Here is a 5,871-nt window from a genome sequence, read left to right on the forward strand (position 1 = left end):
AATGTCCCAGGAATAAAGTTTGAAAAAGTAATTACTACTGATAGAAAAATGTTTCATCTCTTCACTAATGAATTTTTACTAATAAAATTAAGTTATATGAGAATTAGTAGAAGTACTAATACAGTAAAATTTCACAAGCAGTCTAAATAGTATGTTGTTTACAACTTTTATGAAAATATATTATTAATGCAGAATCCTAGAATGCTTCTTTTATTCAATAGTTGAAAGATGTAAATGATATCAGTCTCTGAGACTAGCAGTTTAACAACTGGAATTTTGATGGAAACTGTTTAGGACAATTATGTCAAAGTCAAGGCATAAGAGTTTTAAAAGAAATATGTTAATAAAACTTTTCCTTCGGGAAATCAGTAATGTATCTTTTCAAAAGTATTGTTTTTCTTTTAATCAATATTTTTGTCTGTGTATACAGATGAAGAACAAGATAGAATCAAGAGTTTTATTATTTTGATTAATAAGAGAAGTGAACTGTCAAGTACTGCTCACATGGTCTTATATACCACACATTACTTGCCAAACGGTACTGTGTGAATTAGCATCTTATATTTAAAAGTCTGCACTCTATTTGTAGCCTAAATTTTTTTTTTTTCTTTTTGGGTCACACCTGGCGATGCACAGGGGTTACTCCTGGCTCTGCACTCAGGAATTACCCCTGGCCGTGCTCAGGGGACCATATGGGATGCTGGGATTTGAACCCGGGTCGGCCGCGTGCAAGGCAAACGCCCTACCTGCTGTGCTATCTCTCCAGCCCCCTGTAGCCTAAATTTTTGTTTAGATAATATGAAAGTTATCTAATATCTCACATTTAATTTTTCTTGTCAGTTCAGCAAGCTATACCAATGAGCAATTATCCTTTTTCTTGGCCAATTTCTCAAGTAATTGCAAGTAGTAAAATACAAAGTACTTTATTCATGGCTTACTTGATCTTCTCTTAAGTTCACATATAAACTGCCCTCATAAATCTAATGTTCAACATCATATTAAATCTACCAGCAACGAACACAGCCAACCAAACTACTCATGAGAATAATGTACAAAGTTACAATTTAGTTTTAGAATTCAGCTAGAAGTGCTCATTTCATTTTGTTCATTGGAGTACTTTATACAAATATGCGCAAGAGAAAAATACTTCAATTTGCAGTATGATTTATTTAACTGCATACTTCATCATGTATAAATACTCTGTGAGTTCATATATGGCATACTTATGTATACATGGACCCACGTGAGCAGGATTTCATTTGTTTCAGTGACAGTTACTTTAATTATGCAAATACATTTAGTTTTATCCAGTCCTATTTGTTAACTGTTACTTTTATTTGAGTAGCTGTTTAAGTCAAATCCTAAAATATACCCTGGAAGCTAATCTTGTGGTGCATTTTGTCAGTGTTTTTTTCAATGTATTTTATGATTCTAGATCTGAAGTCCAGGACTATAATCAATTTTTATATAGCTTCTGTGCTTTGTTTGAGACAATGGCCTAATCTGAATCTCCTCTGTCTGCTCTCTCAGTTTCTCCTGAACTACTGACTGACTTTGTTTTCACTCTTTGTCTCATGGTCTCTTGTTGTACAATAGCAATAGCAGTATATACCAGACATTTTTTTTTTTTTATTTGGGGCCCTCAGTTCTATTCACACGCATGCTTCTAGTTTGAGCCAATATCACAAAATTTTGACTTGTATCGTGGAGCACTGTTGGATATCAACCCTAAGTGCTTTAGGCTTTATCAGTGAATTGCCCCTTTCCTTCTCCCAGAGAAGCCTACCATGCCCTTGCTAACATCCTTAATTTAGTCAAAGTCTATCTTCAACCTTCCCTTGTATTTTACCTCTCATTGTCACAGTTCCCCATGTCAATCTCCATTGCTTGTAAAACAAAACTTTCTGGTTATTCTGAACTTGTATTGATACTGCTTTGTATTTGAAGTGTTGTATATTTGTACTTGCTTTTCTGTTTCGCCTATAGCCCTTTTATATGTTACCATAGAGCAATATTCTTTGGTTAAACACAGAAAGGCCATTAATGCTACGCTCCTAATATTTGGGAGTTGATTGACTCTGAAATATATCTGCTCCTGGGCATAATTACTTGGTCATAACTACTTGACTCAGGCTTTAGTTTCTGTAGTTCCTAACACCCCAAAGGGGAGGTCTTACCGTGGGACTGGGATGGAACCAGGGCGAGTGGCAAAACTACCTTGCAGCGAAATGGGACATTCTAGAAAACATAAGTGCATGGTTTTGGTGCAGACTGTTACAACTTAAGAGACAGGACCCCCCCCCCCCGCCACCCGGGGAAGGACTAGCTGAACTGGCCTGAGAACTCAGTGTTGGGATCTTTGTCTCTTACTGTGTTTATCCAAACAACTGCAGGTATCGATAACTTATACAACTAGAGGGAATTATAAAAGCAATGTAGTTGTACCTGGGAGACAGAGTGTCTCCTTGAGTTGATCTCCCTAAAAGAATTTCCTCTGCCAAATGTTTATCTATGTAAATGACCATCACACCGGTCCTTACCTCAACCCCCCTTCAGATGTTCTATAAGTATGCTAGCAACTCTGCACCCCCCACCCCTGTCTCCCCACTCTCTCTGTCTCTCTGTGTCTCTGTTTGGGGGTTGGGAGGCCCTGGTGAGGTGGGGAGGCGGGGAGGCAGCTCAGGGCCACCGACTGAGCATACGTGTCCAGCAGCAGCAGCTGCAGCCCCCGAGGATCATTTTTTGTGTTTCCGCAGAGCAGTTTCTGTTTTGTTTGAGGGACCCTTTGGACTCTGCTCATGGCTTACTTCTGGCACACAGGAACCGCTCCTGGTGGCACACAGGAGATCATAGGAGGTTCTGGGAATGAAACCAGGGTCAATCACATGAAAGACAATTCTCTTAAACCTCATGTTACCTCTCTGCCCCTTTGCAGCAGAGTTCAACATTAGAGAAAATAGGTCATAAGCGACACCTGTGAGCAACTTGACCTCATTCATTTGAAAAACCTAGAAGCAGTAGACAGATTCTTATACTCCGACAATCTCCGAACATTAAAATCAGACAGAAACAGAAAACACAAATAAAGCATTATATGTAATGAACATGAAGCAGAAATCAAAATTTTCCCTTCTCCCCCACATGTCACTGAACTAAATTGTTTCCCTCATATGTTCCACTAAACCTTCAAAGATTGCCTGCTTTCTATCCTTCTCAGGTTTTTCCAACAAGGAAATACTGCCACGTTATCTGAGGCACATATTACTCTGATCCTAATAGAAACCTATGAAATCACTCTCCCCCACCCAAATAAAAAAAAAACCTACAGGTTAATAATCTGATGCATAAAAATACATATTCTTGTCAAAAATAGTAGCTAACCAAATTTAATAAAGGAATAATTCAAAATTACTAATATCCATACCAGGATTCAATAATGATATAATATACACACATCATCATCATCATCATCATCATCCCGCTGATTGGCGTTTTTCTCGAGAGGTCTCAGTAACGTCTCCATTCATCCTAGCTCTGAGATGTTAGCAGCCTCTCCTTACTCGTCCTTCCCAACAGTGCCACATTGGAGGCTCTTTCAGAGCCAGGGGAATGAGACCCATATAATAATACGGACATAGAATTTGAGAATATGGATCATCAGGAACACCTGTGACCCTTATCCAGCAGAGCATAGGAATCCCAGCCAGAGCTTTATGCAAGAGGAGGAAAATAGAAGGGGGGGGAAATTGGAAAATAAGAAGTAAAACTATTAATATTTTCATGTTTCATGATAGAACACAGTAAGAGCATAAACCATCTACTAACACCTATTAAAAACAATAAACCAAATCAGTAAACACTAAGCACCAAAATATACTGAGAAAATGTAACATTCCTATATTTAAACAAAAAATTTTAGAAAGAAAATTTTCCGTAGGCAGGATTTTTTTTCCAGTTCATCAGCATGATGATTGGGCGTTCAATGCTTATGTGACATGTGCCTCGCTTAAACCTTGCTATGCACTTGGCTCATTACCCATCTGACATTAAAAAAAAATTCTGTAGACATAAAATTTTATTATGTTACTTAATCGCATTGAACAAGTATTAGGAATCAACAAAAAAGGATGAAATCATCTTTTTTTCTTAATTTTTATTTTATTTATTTTTGTTTGTTTGTTTGTTTTTGCTTTGCTTTTTGGGTCTCACGCAGCGATGCTCAGGGGTCACTCCTGGCTCTGCACTCAGGAATTATCCCTGGCGGTGCTCAGGGGACCATATGGGATGCTGGGAATCTAACCCGAGTCAGCTGTGTGCAAGGCAAACGCCCTCCCTGCTGTGCTATCACTCCAGCCCCAATTTTTATTTTCATAAAGTTGTTTATGATGATTTATTACATTCAATACTCCAACACCAATCCCATCACCATTACTCTTTTCTGCCACCATTATTTCCAGTTTTCCCAGCCACCACCCGACTCTGCCCCAGTAGCTGGCCCTAAGTAATTTATTTTATGTTACTTGTTATGAGTAATTTGCTAAAAATGATCAAAATAGGTTTCCTTAGAAGAATGTGTGTAAAGATCGTTGTACCTCACCCTGGAGCCATTTAACCCTTGTCTAAGAGATGAATAACATGTTGATACAGGTGGAGCCTTGTGTGTTAATATTTTCTTAATTGGGATTCGTTGCTTTCTACTTTACATCCTATCTAATGCGGTGTGCTACCAATCCTCCTGGTATATCACTGGTATAGAGTGTGAGATGTTGGCCGCGCTGCAGGAACTCTAAAATTCTGGATGGATTAATTTAGCTAGTGTTAAATTTTTAACTGGGTAACTTTGGGGTCCAGAATCATCTCTGCAGCTTGTTTATCTCTTTCTCGGGTTGTATTTACTAGTTTCTGATCATGGCTGGTTAATGAGCTTTTATGGTAGCCTGGCAGTTCATGAGTGTGACTGCCAGGCTATCAGAAGAACAGGGAGATGGTGGGGGTGACCCATCCAGGCTCTGTGGAAACCTAGAGATTTCAGTCACAAAACCCACACACCTGAGTCTTTCAACAGACTCACTTCTGGATGAGACTGGTCCTGAACTCGTGGAGTCAGGCTGTGAGCAAGGTGATGATTAGAATATCAGAAATCACCTTATAAAGAAATAGAAGACAAGGGGTGTGGAGAGAAATGTCCATGGAGTGAAATGATTAACTTTGTTAAATCCTACTGAAAATATTGTATTAGCTCAATGAAGTACCTATCAAATCTCAAATGACATTGTTCTGGGAATCCACCAAATGTTATTGAAATTTGTTTAGAACCACAAAAGACTTGAATTGTCACAATTCTGAGACAAAAAAGGAAACGGGATTTTTTTCTTTATTTCTTTAAATTATCAAGAAAGATCCATTGATCAAAATAAGCAAAGCAAACATGCTATTTGATACATTTGTGAAGTTGTCATTGAAAACCAGGAATCGGTGATGGTAAATAGCAAAGCAAACCAGCTATAAATTCCTACAAGGTCAAATCATTATAGTTATCATGCAAGTATAAAATAAATATATGTTAAAAATAACCCTGAAATTATTAATAAATATGACAACCAGTATGCTAAGAAAAAAGGAAATTAAAAAAATCAAAAAGTCTTTGGAAGTCTATGTATTTAATAACCAATGATAGGAAAACAAACATGATTTAAAGCTAACACTAACATATATCTTTGCAATATTTCAGATTATCATTTATGGGCAGGCAATATTTTCATTTTTATGTTTAAAAAAAGTCTACAAGTTCACTTTCATCCATGAAGTATTGTAAAAGAAAATAGATCATTGAAAGTCAAGACATAAATTGAAAAACAAAGTTCCATAGCC

The 5,871-nt window shown here is 37.4% G+C and overlaps 1 non-coding gene across 1 annotated transcript; it reads left to right on the forward strand.

Annotated features, from left to right (window-relative positions):
* Window positions 1-3,942: 3,942 nt before the first annotated feature.
* Window positions 3,943-4,046, forward strand: LOC129405448 (small nucleolar RNA U13). The gene has a single exon (XR_008630589.1). It is a non-coding gene; the product is annotated as a small nucleolar RNA U13 (small nucleolar RNA).
* The last annotated feature ends 1,825 nt before the right edge of the window (window positions 4,047-5,871 follow it).

The sequence above is a fragment of the Sorex araneus genome, chromosome 5 (genome assembly GCF_027595985.1).
Source record: "Sorex araneus isolate mSorAra2 chromosome 5, mSorAra2.pri, whole genome shotgun sequence".
NCBI lineage: Eukaryota > Metazoa > Chordata > Mammalia > Eulipotyphla > Soricidae > Sorex > Sorex araneus.